The sequence below is a fragment of the Lineus longissimus genome, chromosome 3, assembly GCF_910592395.1.
Source record: "Lineus longissimus chromosome 3, tnLinLong1.2, whole genome shotgun sequence".
In the NCBI taxonomy this organism is placed as follows: Eukaryota; Metazoa; Nemertea; class Pilidiophora; order Heteronemertea; family Lineidae; genus Lineus; species Lineus longissimus.
This window is the reverse complement of record NC_088310.1, coordinates 7699515-7719232: the sequence shown is the minus strand read 5'-3', so window position 1 is coordinate 7719232 and position 19718 is coordinate 7699515. Positions and strand designations below refer to the sequence as shown.

The window sequence follows — 19718 nt, the reverse complement described above, 5'->3', positions numbered from 1 at the left end:
CCAACAGTATCAGTTGCCTACAAATTTCCGGATGATGAGAGGAGAGTGAGAACTTTGAAATTCATAGCGTAATTCAGAACTCAATGGGATTTTAAAACACCTGTTATACCTCTCGAGAATTTCGAACTGTGAATTCTGTAACGTTTTTCGAATTGGCTGTTAACCTCAAGTATAAGAAGTTCAAGGTATTTTGTGCGTTATTTTATTTCGGTGTAAAGCTATTGCCTCGCATTTGAAATCGACTTTGGAATTTTACAATTATGCGATTGCAAACGGAACATAAAGTTTAGCGATGTTGTTGCGTTGACTGATACCTTAAACGTACATGCACAGTTTCATCGCTCTGTGGTGTACATTTACAATGCTAAGGCCGTGTTTATATCTGATCACCAGCAGGAAGAATGCTTGTAATGTGCACACGAAAGAACCTACAAATTCCAGTCATGCAATGATAAATTTACACTTGAAGAATGCAAATCATTTTGTATTACTATTCCTAAAAGGGCTGAGCGACGACTTGCAAAGGCAGACACCGCGCGCTCGCCGTGACGATAAATTCCCACTCTCACTGCCGCCGGGAAGCAACACGCAATAAAATATCAATTTACGAAGTCGTGAAATGGGCATTTAGCGCTTCGTTTCATGGAAGCGTTCGACACATTTACAAATTCATTTGTCGATTTATCAAATTTAGCTTTAGGTTAATGACAATAGTTTTATTTTCAGTATATACTTGTTGCATGGCGTTCCAGTGTACTACATTGTCAATCACTTGTAATGATGGAGGGGCAAGTTTATTTTCAACTGGCGTTGCTCCAAAAGTGAATATTCACCCAACATTTTTCATTTAGGATGGGAAATAGATTTTCCCCATCCTGACATCAAAGCCTCTTCATTTGACTGTAAATTCGTTTAAAGCCAATAAAGGTCGGCGCCGTTATTTCAAATTGTGTAATTACGTTCTGGATATAAATTTCGAAATTGCCGTTGTGTAAACAGATAAACAAATACTTTAAGTGACGAGTTTCAGCAAATTCGTATGCATGATAACTGCACTACGGACAGAATTGTGTGTAACTGTCCTGGACCACCTGAGTAATTACGAACGGCATACCCTCTACTTCTAACCAGACGAAGTTCTTGGACAAACTACGCCATGCCTGGCATGCCGGGGAGCCAGATTTCCACTGGAACTGAAATTCTATCATCAAGTTTATTTGACCAATTCTTCTTTGTATAAGACAGAAAAAAATCAATCTGCTCTCCTGCTGGTTATCAACCACAAATGGCTGTTACGTGCATCGGGAAACAAACCGAGAGAATCAGCTGAAGGTAGAAAGAGTAATGCAGTGGAAGAAATATGCGACTCGGCATCTCCACTGATCACGACACCAGAGTGCATGTGGTTTTTACGCTATTTATCATGTCCATTCCTTGTTTTTTGTAGGTTTACACGACACTCGAACCTGGGCATCTTCGGAGCATCAGTCGCGCGAGAATAATGGTATAAAAGTGCTTGTGGCATGACAAAGATTATGCAGGTAGGTGAATAACCTTTGAAGTCTGCCCAGATAGGAAGATCTTGGTCAACCAATATTGAGTGCAATAAAAGTGGGCACAAGATAGCAAGATTGCAATGTAAAAAGACATGGCGCATGAGATGATGCAAAAGTGTAACCTGGTACGACCGCCCACTGTGTAATCGAAATTTAAGAAATCGCAATTTGAAAAAGCTTTGGACGATGTGTAAACAAGCTTAAGATTACGGCCGCCCTTGTCATATCGAAAGAAGAATGCGAAATTCGTTACCCCGGCCCCTAATTCCCCGGCCTCCGATTTCGACTGGTGCGACTGGGTGTACCTAATGGAGCCAGACGTGAAAGATGAAATATCTATTGAGACGGAAAATGCCATCATGTGTCAGGCAATTCCATTGGCACTCGTCTCTTATGAGCTGATGGTAGAAACTCGACATTATTCTATTATATTATGCTTTGATTGACCCAGTTGTGATCCGTAATTGTCCGCATGATACCGACTAAGTGGAAAATGACAATTTGTACGGTAAGCGGTAAGGTTTAAACGGAACAAAGTCAGACTCTTTCATCGGAGCGGAAGATAACAATGAAAATGGACTGGTAATGAAATAGTATAGCCTTATATCACTTTTACCGATTCACAGGACGAACGAATTTTCTCTCGTTCGGTCGGTTTGGTATTCGCCTCGTCTTGTTTAGTGGAATTTATTTCAACGCGTAGATAAAGACCAGTAACAATTAGTCCGTGGCATGATTTTATATTTTCAATCATATTCCGTTCCGTTCCGTCAATTCGCTGAGACCCAGCTGTAGTGCAATTGTGTCAACGAGCACTCCCTACATTGGTGCCACATAGCAGGCATACGCTTCTGTAGACAACCCCCACATTATTATTCAAACATTGTCTATCGCTACGCCGGAGTCCTGATGGAAGCGCATCGAGTAAAAAACACACATGGATGCTGCTCTAAACTGTCAAATCTAAGCATTTCTACGTCAAGCAACAGAACGAGTTTCATTAATTACGGTACGAAATTAGAATAAAATATCATGTGTGCGAATTGAAGTGTCTCTCATTGCAGAAAAATCCTTAGCAGTATTTTCATTAAATCTAGTATATACATGTACATGTAGATTTAAGACATTAGGTTTTGATGACAAATCGCGATTTTCTATTCGATCAGTTCCAGAAAGTTTCCTCCTTCATCGCTTCAAAATAAAGGTTTTTGAGCTTGTGAAAAAAACTATACAATACTTTTAGAGTCCGCATTAGAATATTTTTTCGTTTTCGTCGGACTGTTTCTCCTCACTGTATAGGGGTACGCAAAAGAGAAATCAATACGTTTCTCGCAGTCTCCCCTCTGAAACCACTGAGGTTGGCAAATCTTACATGAAAACATTGAGATGTGGAGAACATAAGAAAAAGCTACACCGGGCTTTTGTTGGCCAATGAGGTCGAAATCGACAGGCACTTTAGACGAGGTAGTTGTCCCACTCGTTCGTATACCCACATTCATCAGAACTGGAATTGGTTATATAGTCATCTAGTCCGCTGATGAGAATGTGCATGTTGCTTTCCCCTCATGAATTTAAAATGCCCAATTATTGATTAAGTTCAATAAGCTGACATGTTCAATCTGGTCACAGCCACAGCGTGGGGTTGCGTAAATTTAACCGCGGTATGGCTAAATGATGAAAAGATTGAACGTCTCACCAACTAAATTGACGTTCATACATATATTTTAGATATTGGTGTAAGTTTTGACTGAAATAAGCGCTTACAAGTTTCATTTTCATTCCATATTCAGCTCCCCTTAAAAGAACTCATGTAAAATATCTTGTCTAGAATCCGAGCACCTGCTCGTAAAAAAGGCTCGGCTTATTGGCAACATAACTCTCTTTCTAATACCACCTAAACATCCAAAGGCAAATAGAGTATTTACACTCATGTATCGAATTCTCCTGAAAGAAATACAAAAAAACGTTGACGTAAGGTATCAAATCTAGCAATCATGCCTCGCTTTGTACTGCCATTTTAATACCGAGAGAACGCGTCAATCAACGTTTGGTTGGGTTAACCTACATCAGTTTCAGACATCCTTTTGACGAGCCGATCTTACTCTAATCCAGTTCTTCATCAGTGGCTGTCACTTTAATGATTGGCGATGACCTTGGAATTGGAATCTTAACCTTGAGATGTGATTTCTAGATGTTTGCCGTAGTTAGCCTGATTTTAAATTTCAGATAAGAACGCAACGCGTAATGCAACTGCATGTTAGCCACTGCGCCCAATGCGTGATGATAACTGCTTTTATCAAAAAAAATATCATATTTGCACATAATGATATCGTGCCAGTATTATCTTGTATATCGGTAACACATAGCCTACTGTATATATTTTTGTATTCGGGACGATACATTATTCCATGGCACATTCGCTAAAATACTTCCGATCTAAGCCTACGTTGCGTCTCTGAACTTCTTTGAGACAGTTGTGAAAAGTTTGCTGTGATCTTAAAATGGTTTACATAAACGCTATTGGCGCTGTAGCCTTTACTTTAACTTGACGTTTCACATTTAAACACCCGTTTACGAACAATGTTGCCGATGGTGTGACCGACACTAATTCTGAGCTAAATTTTTCTGCAGTGTAACTCTTTGTCAAGAACTATGGCTGTCTGCAAAATAGATTTTTAACTATAACCCTACTAAAGGCTTTGTCACCAATATTTCTACCAAACTGAGCAAACTTCTTCAACACCGACCCAGTTCCTTACATGAAAGTCGTTTCTTTTCAACCTGTTCCGAGGCAGAACATTTGCAATATTTACATAACGTATGAATTCCATCCGTCGGACAATGCCGGAAACGGAAATGAACAAAAATACATTGGTGTTGTGTTTTGCAGGAAAAGCTCCGACATGTTCTCAGAACCGTGCTGGCAAAAATCTTCACTGCTGTCTTTCTGGTTAATACGTTCACGAGAGAAACTTTCCGAAAATAAGGCAGTGAAAATATTATTTCGAGAAATAATCGTATTGAGAGCGAAAAGTTGGTTTTATGCCAGACAGAGTTATATTGTTACATCTCCATGGCAATATGTCCTAGATCTTCTTGTAAGAGTACTTTTAGTTCAACTTTAGACTTAAATCACGGTACATTTATTGCTCGCTATTGAGTGATAAAGCAGTGTTGGTATAGTTTGGCAAATGCGGTGTGAAGCAATTCATGCATCCATGGCTTATTTGTCTGTACTTTCCAATGATAGAGGACAAGGGTATTGTTTTCTCTGTATTACATCATCAGGTCGATAGTTTTGTAACCTTTTGTTGTTCTTGTATACCTGACATCGAAGACTCACTATAGTGCATTCTTCTGACGACATGCAACGCGATATACATCGTAAAAATTCCGCCTCGTCATCGTTCTCGTTCCCGGAACGAAATCTTAGCCTCTCCAATCACAATCAACGATTTGTTCCGAACATGGATCACGGGGTCAAAAATGTCAAGTATGTCGTATTGACATTAAACGCCAGGATGCTGGATCCACCTCCGTTGCCTAGCTACCAGTTTTGAACAAATATTGTCAACCAAAGATGCCCGGGGTTTTAAAAATCCATGATGGCGGGCCTCGATGTTGGCAAATATGAGATAGGCCTATTCTCGAAAACATGTGTAATCTCCGTCATCACCATGTTTCATGAGAAAATACGCAATGCTCAAGATACATTTACATAATGTTAAAGGCATGACACAGTTCGTTAAAAAATTGGAATTTACGATAGAATATTGTACGTTCTGAATATAAATTTCAGCATTGCCGTTGTGTACACAACAGACATACAAATCCCATGAATACTAAATTTCAGCAAATTCGTATGCATAATAACTGCACTATGGCGTTGTTTATAACTGCATTTATGTTTTCCTGGCCCATCAGTAATTACGAACGGCGTGCCAATTTCATATGATGAGCGTGTGACATCGTATGTTTCATCACCTGATTACCATTGACAAAGAGAATTCTTTATAATTTCATAATCTTTGTTGTAAACAATGTAAAAACTACAGCTGCTCTACAGCATCCGAAATATCAAAGGGAAAGCAGTCATTTGGAAGGAAAGTAGCAAATTCTGATTATGGTGGAAGTACCAAAGAAAATGCATTACATTGCGCTGTGTTCTAAAGAGTCTTTTTTATATGAGATTAATAGATTTGCGTCTTCTCTTCATTTTAGGCGATGCCTTGCAGTCCCCTTCCTTTGATTTCTACGACAGACGTGGCCAAAGGCAACTTACAAAGGGGTCAAACCTTTGATATCGCGTATAGTAATCAAGATCACATGATCTACAAAGAAAATGGCTAATGGCTCTTTTACGAAAAACGAAACCATTTTGTTTCTAATCTGTTTAGGTTAGACATGGGTTGGATCAGCTGCCACAAAAACAACGCGAAGACGAAAAAAATTTCCTATCGAAAAAAGTGAACGACATCAGTGATTTTTTCCCAAAGGGAGAAACGTCTTGTTCTCTCTTGCTCTTCTTTCGTAAAATGTGGTTGTGTCATTGTCAATCGCTTTTAAAACTGTTTATTAGCTGAGAGGACATCCCTGCTGGACCACTAATTGACCGAACAGTGTCGGTCGCACAATCATTGCGTGGTCTTACTGTCATGTAGGGCTGCAATCAGACATTTTTCAGCTTCCAGACAACGCGCGTATGGGCAGAGGCTACGGAGGCAATACCGCCGGAAGTTCAGTATGGTATTCTGGAGTGAGACCAAGTTATGGTAGTTGATGTTAATGGAAAATGGCTTAAAACCTTTTATTATAGCTTAGATATCGGGTGGCCGTAGAAAAAAAATTTATGGTCACCCGATACAGTGTACTATAGAGGTCTTCTATAGTTTTGATGTATGACTATGGGTCGTGTTGACAGTAATCCCATGTCGTTATGACCATTACTCCCACCCTCGCCAAGCAATCCCCCAGCCCAGTGCCTGCACAAGGAGCAAATGAATTATCGCCATCCTTGTCCTGATTGATATGGAATTATCCGACAAAACAGTGTGACATCGCTCAGACTACGTCACTTTACCCAAGTACGAATACACTATATTTGCTTCTATAAGAAAATTTCTTGCATTTCGCCAAAGGTTCTACACTCAAAATGCTCCAAGGCCAGTCTGGTGAGCTGGGTGGGATGAGGCTGGTCAACTGCGTCAGGAGTGTAAAACGATGTGAACCTCATCAACTACTTCTGATCCTGACCTCCACAATATTCCACACAACCATTTATCAACGTGATCAACTGCTAATGTTTTGATTAATCCATAATATGCATAAACGACATGGCATATTACCATTACCGAATCCCGTTGAGTAATATTGCATCTATTACTGCATACTGAATTATTATACCCTTGTTGTTGCTGTTTCGAATGACCACTGGATGGTTAGTATGGTCATGGCTTGTGGGTGAAAACATGAGAACAGTGGTCAAGGACACTGCCAACAATAAATGCAAGAGTACACTGCCTCAGAAATATATCAAGGTTTTTGAGCTTTTGAAAATATTTTTGTTGATTAGCACAACTATGCCTACCCCCTAGAGGTAACCAAGACCTGAACCAAAAAGCCAGTTACTCGAAGGTCGCGCACGATTTGCTCTAATTTGCTGGTCTTACTAGTAAAACGCGACAAAACTGTAGAACTATCTGTTGAATTGACACCGAGAAGTTGTCCGTGAGGGTAAGGCGAGGTTACGGCAGGCAAAATGATATCTCAAGTCACCCAGCGGTATTTGGTCAGACAACCAGTAGGGACAGTGTGGTATCAATTTCTATCAATTTCTACAACTAAAACGAACACTGAAATGAGATTTGGCCTGCTTTTCGACGGCTTTAATGCCAAGCGGTTAAAGAATCGACGTAAAAACCGCTACGGCCAAAACAAGACGCAAGGTTTTACAGGTTCATATAATAAGGTTGTTAGATCCTGGCAAAAGAAAAACTTGTAGAATCAACCTTGCCACAGTAGTAACATGTCAAGAAGTCTGCTTTCCGTTTATCTTCATTCGTTTGTTGATGTTATATATTACAAAGCGCTTTGGCTCTGCTCATAAGATCCTTTCATATGAATCCAGATCCTTTAATGATCAGTAATCGGGTATTCTCAAAAACTCAATAAACAGTCTTGATATTTCTTACAATTTCTTTAGGTTTCCCTCAAGCAAAGCGTATTCCTAAAAACACCAATATCAACCCGACTATTGAACGACTTCGTTCTTAGACAAAAAGCAAAGGACAATCTCTGTTTGTGTTTTGTTTCTTTCTGTATATACAGTGTACGTCATTATTACTCAAGCCCATTCTCCAAAACAGACATAACTTTGAAACAAAATCATTTGGCAATTCGTGATAAGTTCTGAAAAAATAAAATGCTTGCGAATTTCTTCTTTTGGCGGATTGAAAATTTCTTTCGCTTTTTCAATCAAACACACATTTGTATTTTTGCGATTTTTATTTTCGCGAATCGAGGTTATTCGCGAATAAATAAGATGCTCGCGAAAACTTGGCGGTTAACCAAATTGGGGTGAGATGCTTCGTGTTAGTCCGTGACTTGACAATTCCAATTCAATATCACGCTATTTTGCCCTTTATCTCGCAGTAACAAGAATTCAGGCCTCGCCCAATATTACATCTATCGTCTTTAAGCAAAGCCCGTTCGCACCTAGGCCTAAATTCCCATCGTTCTACTGTCTTATCGATAGGCCAGATAAGCGTAATGAAATCCATAATGGCCAATATCCCAACAGATGGACCCTGATAGCTACCTGGTATGGGCACTGAACCACCAACTTCCCCTCCCCCTCTAAAGTATGGTATACCATATCATTTAACAGTCCCAGTTGGTCCACCTGTAAGCTTACACCTAAGTCGAAGCCACAAATCGACCTGCGTTTTAATATTTGTATGATGACTGATGTACACAATGCCCATTGTTGTTCCATTGGCAAACAGGTGCTTAGAAATATGCCTTAATAGGACAGACATTGATCACCGCGACTATGATCATATGCAATAATGATACCTCCATTGAATATGATGTTGAAACGCGCAGACAATAAGTTGTTGATGGTGGATTAATTAACAGATATCGTCATTTTCTGTAAAGAGGGAAGGATCGTCTATAAAACATTGTAACTTCCAGTCACGGATATACCTTTCATTCCAAGTTGTTTGGAGAGAAGTTATGTCGGTGAGTTGCTTTCACTTTGCAATAGGGCAAACTGTAAATTTATTTTGAATTATGCAGCAATAGTACCACGTTTTACTATGAAATGTATTAAGCATGTGAATGTGGATTTGCATCTGTGTCTGAAGCGATTGACGGTGTTGTGATCCTCATTGTGTTTCGCTGTTCGTTGTATATTTGAAATTTGTAATTAAAGTTTAAAAAATTTGAAATCGTGTATATACGTATACTGGACATAAATGTCAACAATTTCTTTGTGTATTGACAGATATACAAATACTTGAAGTACCGAGATTCATCAAATTCGTATGCATAATAACTGCACGACAGCACTTGAAGTTATTCATCCAAACACGACGACTTTCTACAAAATTCAATCAAATGCACAGTCACACCGATATCTTAAACTTACGGTACATTTATATACCATCTACGCTTATATATGACTTCTGGGGTCGGTTGAATAGGCCTAGTTGTTGGCTGCCTTGCTTATAACAAACATGGGATGTATAGCACGATATTTGACCACCTACTTTTAAAATAACTGCTTTCTTGTTAGCAGGTTTTTCACCAGAGAAAATCAAACACCAGTCCACCGTTCATTTTCGTGGGTGAAAACAGGTTTTCACTTCATGCAATGAGCTCAGGCCTGCTTTTTTGCCTGGGTTTTGAGGTGAACGTACGATTCACTGGTTATTTCCTAGGCAGTAAGGTTACTCTTTCGCCACTTGCCTCTGATTATAGGCACCTGTGATGAGGCATCCTGAGGAAATCAGGGGTTAATGTTCGTAGGTTTGTTTGTCTCCTGTCAGGATTGTTTTTATGCCTTTCTAGCAACACCTACGTGCTATCGTCATCTTCGCATGGCGCTGTGGAGATATATACCTTGAAATCCGACCACACCCATACGCTGCTTTTGGTTCAACAACTAGTCATATATACAATACACCCAAAATAGCTGGAAACTACATCTTCTGACATATTATGAAAACTGTCCTACATCTTCTGATCGCTTCGCCATCGAATAGATAACACTGTAGACAGAAACACACTTTTAGAAAGGGTAATAACTGGTCTTTGCGGTGGTGATATGGTTTCCTGTATCCAGTAGTTGTGTTTAATCTCTCGTCTGCCCCCTTTGTTGCGATAAAGGTGTCTTGGTCCGTCTCTGGCTTTCACTTCTTTGTGATATGGTGGTATATCGGAGCAGACGACAAGTCAAAGATGAGTCATTGTCTCTCTTTGTATCCGGCGTTCCATGATCGAGACTGGATAGTCTATGTTACAAATGTCTGTTACTTTCTTAATGTTTATTTACCTTATTAACGCGGTCGTACATTTTACACGAAATTTTCACCTAAAATAAGTAACGAAGTACATTTTTGATTTCACCAAGTTGAAAAATCTGTCCAGGTAGAGCTGTATGTCAAATGTTTTTTCACAAATTGATTTTAAATATGGATTTTCATCGAACCATTCTCCACATTTGTCAAGTGTCTATTTTAAAGTGAATAGCCCCTCCAGTAAATAGCGCTCCTTCGTTTCCAGTGCAGTCGGTGTCAAACTAAAGCGAGGATGAATGAAACTAACAAACTGATGCACGTGTCATTATTATGGAACTTCCCTTTACGAGTTTCTGTATTAGATGAATCGCTTTTAAAGCAGGTGTTTAGCAGAATGAATCTAGCCAACTGAGCATTCTTCTGCCTTAGACTTTTCAACTGGAAATGAAAAGGTATTTCCGTGGGCGGTGAAAATGTAAGTAGGTTAAACGCTGGTCGTGCCAAATTCACTTCAAGCTCTGTTTCATTGAAGCTGCGGAATACAGCATTGTCGGTTATTAGGAAAACCCTAACTAGACGAGACGTTAACCTCGAAGTCACATAATATGTTCAAAGCCTGACCCGCCTTGTTAATTAATTCGATCTCAAACCCGATGCACGTCATTCGGAAATGGGCATTCAAAAAGAACACTCCTTTTGAGAATGTTTCAACACGGTTTCATCAATGTTTTGTCATATAAATTAGTAGTGCATTAGCCGAGCAACCCGAAAACTGAATGACTTCGCGAAATCGATGGACGAGTGTAGCTTTTATTGGGATGATGTAAGAAAGATCTGAGCTGCTTTCTTGTCCTCCAAACGAAAGAAAAATAAAACGGATTTTAATTTGATGTAGGTCGTATCGGCGCACCCCTTTAGTCATTGCAGTCGCGATCGGACGAAAGCTACGCTGAGATGTGAATCCCGCCGACCCTGGCCATATACCTGCGATTCATTTTATCGCGAACAATCGGAGGGGGGGGACAAATAATGTAAAGCATTATAATGATGAAGCCACTGAAAAAAACCTTTTTTAGAAATTACCGCCTAGATTTTAATTGGCAATTTGTCATCAGTTTGATGAAGGAAGCGTTGCAATAAGCACTCTTTTTTCAAAAATCATCGCTACGATCTTAGACTCTATTAGAGAGGTTCCGATTTGGATCCGAGAATGAGAAAGTTGTAGAATTTTTAAGGCGGAGCGCGAGTTGCCTGTACTCAGAAATGCCATCAAATAGAGTGTTTTTAAGTTTGACATACCTTGAAACAATTATACAAACAATTAACATGGCTTGATGGTGTCAGCCAGAGAAAAAACAATCGCCTCGTTCTTTGATCAAAATCTAAACCTCTCTGTTATTCAGATCAATGCGATGAAGGCTAAGCACTTTGTACAATTTCTTACTGGCACTCATCGGCAATTTTACAACCGCCAAATCAAAATATCAACATTAATTTTCCTGAATCAAAATAAATGTTGCTGAAGTACTAAATCAGGTCTTACTTGCTGCGTTAGTGTTTCTCGCCCGTCAGCATGTCTCCACTTCATGACTTAGTCGATTTAGATGTAATTCAGAAGAAGAACATTTCAAAGAAAACGAGATGCGAAAAAAAAAATCTTCCTATTGATTTTCATTTAATTCAAATATTGACGCAGTTTCCAATCAGAGACATTGTACCCGGCGGAAGTGTGATTTACGGCTGCCCCGCAGTGGTGAACTACACTCATGGATATATTCAGGGTGTCCCAAAAGTATACCAATCTTCTAATTAATGTTAATCCTAGATACAGCTGGAAGTCCAAGTCGCTCCCAATCATAAGTGTCCTACCCGCAGATGAACTACAATCAAGGATATATTCAGGGTGTCCCAAATGTATACCAATCTTCTAATGTAAATCCTAGATACAGCTGGAAGTCCAAATAGCTCCTTAACATAAATATAAAAAATCCTCCACTATTTACACTTTCTTCTTTGTCCTAATACTTTATTTATGCTTCTCTACGTGAACCAGCGGTGGCATGATGTTGATCTTCGAGACGACTCTTATTTTTATTACTCTGCTGAGGACTAATTTCATTTCCCCTGGTCAAACACTTTCTCAACTTTGCTTTCTTTTATTCAAGACATCTTATAACAAACCATTACGTATTTCTCCCACGAGACACGCACGGTAACTTAAAACGCTTTACGAGGACTTAACGCCAAGGTTAGCGCTGACGCTGTTTGCGCAACTGCTGGCACCGACCAAAAAAGATAATCAATAGTCTTCGCTCAGACTAAGTTATAGTTCGTTTTTTACGACAAATGTGATTTCCTGCACAAAGTTTACCGAAACAACAGAAATATCAAAGTACAAATCATATTCTCCGCATGCGGTCTCTGCATCAATGAGCAGTTTGTGATTAAAGCGAGCTGAGTAAGTCATGCGAAAACAAAACGATAGCTTGTTCCAAGAATAAAAAAGACCGATACGGCAGCATCTTAATTAGCACGAGGTACCTGATTTTGACACTAGGGGGCTTCAGCAAGATTTCGTCTTTTATTCAATGGCTATCGCAACTATTGGCTGATTGTTGCTTGACTTTCGCCACAAAATACGTGCCTCAAATAGTGTAACGCGTATATTTAGTAGTGTTCATTAGGCTGATAAGAAAATGGTGTTTACCGAGGTATCTTTGTTCCCCATTGAAAAGTCATGCATTGTCTCTGTAGAGCTTTCTGTTGTATGAAAACACTGAGATATATGAGGAACAAGCAAAAATATCCCACCGGTGTAACGTGTTTTAGTTGAACACCATCTCAGTGCTTCCTAACAACGAGTGGGCGGCATTGGCATGCCAATGTTGACCCAGAGATTCGAGTCTTTCGGTTTTCTGGCGTATATCTCAGGACAGGGGAAGCTCTGACTAAAAGAATTGGTACGCCGAGAAATGTTGCGCCGTCTTCAATGTCCAAAGGAGACACAGCGGGAGAATAAATAAATCACGCTTTGACCAATTGCTATCGATCGATCGGACAGACTCCATATCCCTGTCTGAAAATTGTGTATGCTCTGCTAAATGAGGCAGAGGACAATTAGCTAAACTATATGATGCATTAAATGGCTCGAGATGGCGGGGAAGGCTCTGGTCATGATCACCGGTTAAACCTAGAAAGGAGGAGAAAAACAGCTTTTTACCCAAACATGTTTGCAACTAGTATACGAGGAGTTATTGGGTGACATGTAAAGTAGCCAAGACAAAAAACAATTAAAACAATTAAAACAACCCCTCGAATGGCACCAGTATATGGTGCTTTCCGCTGACACTACATCTTCGCCCGTGATCAAGATAACATTCAGTGTCAGTACAGCGTCAGCAATAAGATCTAAAAAGTGCACGAGGGCCAACAAGTCCCCTCATAGTGTGACAAATATCGACTTACATTAATCTGATTCTCTTCTAGCTGACCACGCGACTAATGAGAAAATATTGGAAATGTGTGCGATTTGATACTCCCTGAAAACCCAAATAGGGAAGGCAAGAGAATACATCGTATTATCGGACATTGCCGATTTATACTCTTAGACTAACGTATACTCTAATGAGAAGCCCGATATTTTAGAGTGGGCATGCAAATGTCCAGTTGACCAAACCTTTGATGTACAAGGAGGCTATACGGACTGAGTATCTATGATAGTTCAGTATGTATTCCACTAACAATGCAACAATTGGCACTTGAGGCATCCTGAGATTGAAGTTTTTTTCACTCCTTCGACATTACATAGTGAAATATCGAGAGGCGGAGTATACTCGCAATCGCTGTCTGCGGACGCGGCTCAATCCGCAGGTGGCGTCTGCAGCACTCGGAGAAGTTGTCCAACGGGATTTTCAGTGAGGGCCCTATCCCCGGAGTGCTTTCCATTGAAAACCAATTCCAAGTCACCAAGATCACATCATATGAAGATGAATATCGTTTCCCCGCACTGTATTTACCTTATTTATTGTATTTACCATTGTAATACGACTATTACAAATAAACATAGTCGAATATCGTATAGCCATAGACAGCTCACTCTTCAGACAGTTGAATAAATATGTGAGAATACAATCATAAGTCATTATATATACCGAGAGACGAGGAAAGATGGGAAGGCGAGAGGACGCAAATATTAGTTTAATGACAATGAGAACGCAAGAGAAAATAATCACAATTCTTGTAATATATATGGGACTCGTTAATTTCGTTCAAGGCGCGACCACGGTGCTACGCAGTGCTAAAACATTGTGTGTTTTTTCGGGACAAACAAACTAAACACCGGCACAGGACAAATCGAGTGAGCCTCGGGGAATTCTAACACTCGCGGCGATTTGCTTTAATGCATGTGAACTATCATGTGGGAATCATATCAGAGTTAGCACTAAGCGTAAAGTTCTGTTTGATTTATGGGAAGTTGAATTTACTTACACTGCTAATGGTATCGGTATCGTTGTCGACAAACGTATAGTATTAATGACGGTCCCTTGTAAACTTACTGAGGGAAGGAAGACCGTGATTTTTGGGTGATTTTGGGACGTGGAACCAAATTGTACAATATGAATGTGAAGTGCGACTTTACTGATCATATTCCCCCGTTCACCACCCCGATCCACAGGCGTCTCCACGTGCATCGAGAAAAATATTTTTCCGAACACCATCCGTTGCTCTTGGATGTTTTTGACGTTTTATTTTTGCATTTTGCAAGGATGTTTCGGACTGTCTCTTGATACCGGAATGTTTTCCGATTTGTCGAACCGATAAAAATGCTGAAATACAGTATTGTTGGAAGGCTAGTGGTCTGCAAAGTTGCGTAGCCGTTGACTCTTCGCCTGTGGAGTTGATCCTTGTTCCGTGTTTGCTTGTGATCTTGTGACGCGCCACACAAAAATTAACCTTTGGTCAACTGATAGGACGTTCCCATCGCCAATCGGCTATACCAGGGCACATGGTATGGATAAAATGAAAACAACGCCGCAAGTTCACAAGGGAATGGCATGTATAAGCAACCAACAGTTCACCGCTGTCCGATAGTGGCAATGACTCTCAATCATTTTTATTGGGGATGGAGATGCCTTGATGTCCCAGGCAGCGTCGTGGCCGCTCCATTCCGAACCATTACACACCATAAGATCATCCCCTCATTCTTCCGCGGTGGAAATGACCAACACTCCTACCGAACACCATACAAGGAGGCTATAATCATGTGAATTTAGTGGTGTACCTTCAGTTGCAGTATGTTCCTGGGTTGATAAATTATCTTGGCGGGCTGTTCGCGGCTCAATCAAGCTAGAGTAATGGCGTCTACCTTTGTCTCTACTGCGCAAGACACCGCCGTAATTATGGAAATGATTTACAATCGGAACACGGGCGATTGGCGGACTACAAAAGTTTATTGTTTATGGAATGGTGATGCTGAGAATGAGTATCGTGAATGATATTATTGGATGTTGACATTTGGCAGAAAGGTACTTATTTGTTTGATCCTTTCTCAATCTACGAGATATTTGGCAGAAATGAGTCATGCTCATCGGTCTTTCATTACCGTTACGAATGGCATTATGCCAAGTGTGGTCCTGAATGCAGTAGCCAGGTTACCGATCTTGACCACCAAGATATACCCTATATATACATTTAAAGGAAATACGTGCATATATAAGACCATGAGGTCCAGGATGAGTTTCAGAGATGACGAATACTCGTGATCGGAGCTAGAATCAAAAATTGGTCTTCCAGTATGAAGATTGCAAATCTATTGAAACTCTTTTGATGTGACCTGTCCGAGTCTAAGCAGGTTCCCCGATTAGCAGCTTTGACCTATTTGAAGAACATGTCCATTCGTCGTAAGCCTCTCGTGAGAATCGTGTGAGCTTCTTACCAAATTGACTATCCAATATAGAAACACGCATATTACATAATACTGACTGATACCTTTATGCTAATACCGTTATGCTATACTCCCTAAGTGTCGCCGATTGATGATACCCTGATTGTCACCGTAGCACTCAGCTTCTCAGTGTAGCTATTAATTCAAGACTCTTCCCGTTGTTATCCCAAGAACAAAAAGGTAATTAAGACACAGACCTTTCAACGTATCAAATCTTGATTTGGGGGTGTCAACACGCTGGAAGCAATTTAAAAATCAACCTATTGAAAATTGGATTGGCGGGAGTGTTAATCCAACTTCATCTTCTAAACGGATTTGATCAAGATTGGAGAAAGTGCTTTCTTGTTGTGCAAGTCACCCTACTTTTTATCCCGTTATTTGTCTACTAAAGGTGCCTTAATCGGATAATCAATTTAGAGCATTATCCTTAGCGATGAAGACGATAAAGTATTTCCAAAAAAGTTAGATACTGAAAGCAAAGCGATCTTCTTTCAAGAAAATCCTTTTATGAACGTTTGTAATCTGATGCCTATTCTCTGATCGCTAGACATCAGATCATTTTAGATATCAACCCGTTTCTTCGGAGATTAGGCTTTTGAACGAAAATGTTCGCCCGGCAGATGGAATTCTAAAGGTATATACCAAGGGTCATATCGTCTTTATAATGAATCTTTCCCCGTGCCCTATTCGTGATCCTATATATATATAGCGCTCAAACGAAATCAAAGCTTTTTCGATATAAGGTTCGAAAGTATGGAACTCAGTCCTCGGTGCATGGGTCTGAATGGCATCTTCAATGAAAACATTTCCTTACTATCAGCATTCCTTAGTCGGAGTCTTAGGAAACAATTCGATTATGATGGCTGTGATAATCACTTTTTTGGTTCTTCTTCTTCTTCAGCATTCCGTATTTTCTTTAGCGATGCAAGCACAAACAGCCAGTCCCGCCATTTTGTTTATTTGCCGTTGTCGGTTTAGTTCTATCGCCCCATCAAAGTGGTTTCGTGGCGGTCGATGTTATCAAGATTTCCCCTGATGACCCTTTGATAAGATAGCAGAACAGTGGAAATTTAGGCCGATGTGCGAGCGGGCTTTGTTTAAACACAAAAGACTGGTATTGGACTAGGCCTGAATTCCTTTAACTACGAGGTCAAAATACGTAGAGTTTAAGCACATACGTTATACTTAGATTATCGACTCCCTATCTGAGTGATTTCATTTGCTTGAAATCGTTGCAGTGGATGGGGGTGAAGAGAGAACGAATGCTGAAACAAATATATCATTTTTTTGGAAGAAATTCCGTTTCCTTTTTCAGAGTGGGTGGGTTGAATGGCAATTACTAGGTTGTTCAGTTTACCTTTTGGCTCTTACCTTTCTACGCAAAATTATCCTCACAACACTCATTGCCAATTCCTTCAACATCTTAGCAATCATACTCAAGTTGTTTCCTAATTGAAAGCAAAGGTCCCGAACGGTCACTCCTAATGATCCATATGTCCCCTGGGCGTATTTCTATCATTACAGTCGCTATTACGGCCCATTACAGCAGCCGTTAGTTATCACCGAGAAATATCAACAATAACGGTACGACGGTCGAGGACCACTAGCAAAATTTAAGAAACAAAAATGAAGAAATGTTTGCATTATCGAGATGGATGGTAGAAGGATTTCTGAAAACAGAACATGGGAAGACATCCTCAAGAGTCCTTAGTGCTTACTGTAATCGGAATATTTCGATAAAGTTCTTTCACTGCATTGTACTGTACTAATGAGTTTTTGACGATATATAGTGGAGAAATTAAATCAATAGGTATACGCTAAGATACAGTAACGTGGACCATTTAGATTAGGTTAACTGCTTTCTGGCTCACGGTAATGTCCTCTATTCTCTGCAGTCTATAAAGGAGGAATCAATTGTATTAGAGCGCGGGGGTAAGGAGGCCCCGAGGAATTGGCCCGCCAGTGCTCATCTTATCAACGGGATGACCTGCAGAGCACAGTATAATGCCCATACCTGGCTCTCCCGACGGGATCAGAGTTACGAATATTTCCAGTGTACCGTATTGACGCAACGGAGACAGACTTGGACTCTTATTTTTGGTGTGGGAAAGTTCCTGGTACACAGGCGAATTTTTCCGTCTCGAATTCTTGATTTCCCCATGGTAGAATCTATGATAAGTACTTTATCTTTTCAAGTTTACTGGAAAACCCACTTCAAATAGCTCATAAGACGGCTTAAATGCAGTCTAAGTCTGCGGTGAATGTTAATGCGCAACCACTTGATAAACTTCATTTTCATCAATTATGCCTGGTGCATCTACACTCCGGGCGCAGTGGACCCCGCATCGTCCCTCCCCCTGAAAATAAAGTATTAGGATGACGAAATGGACTTCCCAGGAGGTTGATCTTGCTTCCATCATCGTCTGCTTTTTCTTGAACTAAACAGCTTCTCAGTTCTACTACATTAGCTACGCAATGAAACAGTTAGGTTGGCGAAAAATGCAAGTACATCCTATTTGCACGTCGTGACCTGTCGATTCGGCTTATCGTTCCGCCGCAGCCTTAATCCCGGTGCGGGGATTTCTACCTACCCGTGACGGTTCAAACACGCAACAGTCAGCAAAACGTCCTTTGTGAAATCCATAAAAAAATCCATTAGATAATTGTCGACATGTAATGGAGGATTTTTTTTCATAATATCTCTAGAAGTTCCTTGAAATCTGGTCTGTTGCGTACCGTTTAATAGGCAGAGGAATTTGGCTTATCTTTCCCCACGCATCGTATAGTGCCGGGGGAGATTCAGACATTACATTGGAGCGTTACTTGAAAGTTGTATGCGACATCTATCATGTTATAGAAAATAGTTAAACAATTAACAACTTACATTACAGGTGAATTGTCTGCGTTCAAAGTAAAACATTTTATTGTTACAATCTGATATCAATCCTAAATGCAGATTGGTGATTAAAAAATAATATCGTGATGGTTGAGATAGAACAAAAGCTGACTTTGAAATTTGTAAGAAAATGTACGCAGATCATCTTAGCCAGTTGTCGTGGTTGAGGTAAAATAAAAGCCGTTTTTAAATTTGTTAGGAAATGTACGCGCGTCTTCGTGGCAACTTTCACGACATTTGACAATAATGCCATTTGCCAAGGGCATGGTATACGGAAATTGTTTTTCTTTTGGCTTCAACATTCAATATCTATACGGAAGCACATTCCTTACAATACTGGAGTTCTCATTCATGGTGTTAGTTACAGACAACCATCCCTGATACCTCCGGCAGTGCAACAAATGGCGGAATAGGTTCACTCACCGATTTTCATTTTTCACTCATCCATTTTTTTTATCAATACGAACCATCAGGTCCGAGGGCAATTGTTTGGCTGTGTGTACCAGTTTTCAAGGTTATAGCAATGCAATGATTTGTTCTTTCTGCACAATTCTTTTCAAAAGGGAAGCAATTTCTCAACAGGCAAATGGAAACCATGCAGTATCGTCTGTAGTAGCACATGGTAAACAGCGCTCCTAAGAGACACGAAGTTTCCTTACGGGAAACCGGTTACTATAGTATTCTAAGGTGCATGTCATCACTGAGAAAGGGTACACTTTCATGTTTCATCCTTTGAAGCTGCCTGGAAAAAAAATACAACGATGACTTTCTCTTGAAAGGTTGAACGGCCACCTTGCACC

General features: G+C 40.1%; 1 protein-coding gene across 5 annotated transcripts in view; it reads left to right on the top strand.

Moving 5' to 3' along the window:
• Window positions 1–19718, top strand: part of LOC135485643 (muscarinic acetylcholine receptor M1-like) — a 90402-nt gene that overhangs the window by 64197 nt on the left and 6487 nt on the right. For 3 of the 5 annotated variants that reach the window (XM_064767926.1, XM_064767921.1, XM_064767923.1), the window contains one exon: window positions 1448–1541. The gene's annotated coding sequence lies outside the window, so the exon portion shown is untranslated. Of the gene's footprint in view, window positions 1–664; window positions 701–1447; window positions 1542–8633; window positions 8799–19718 lie in introns of those variants that run through there. The other 2 variants (XM_064767922.1, XM_064767924.1) reach the window with 2 other exon arrangements.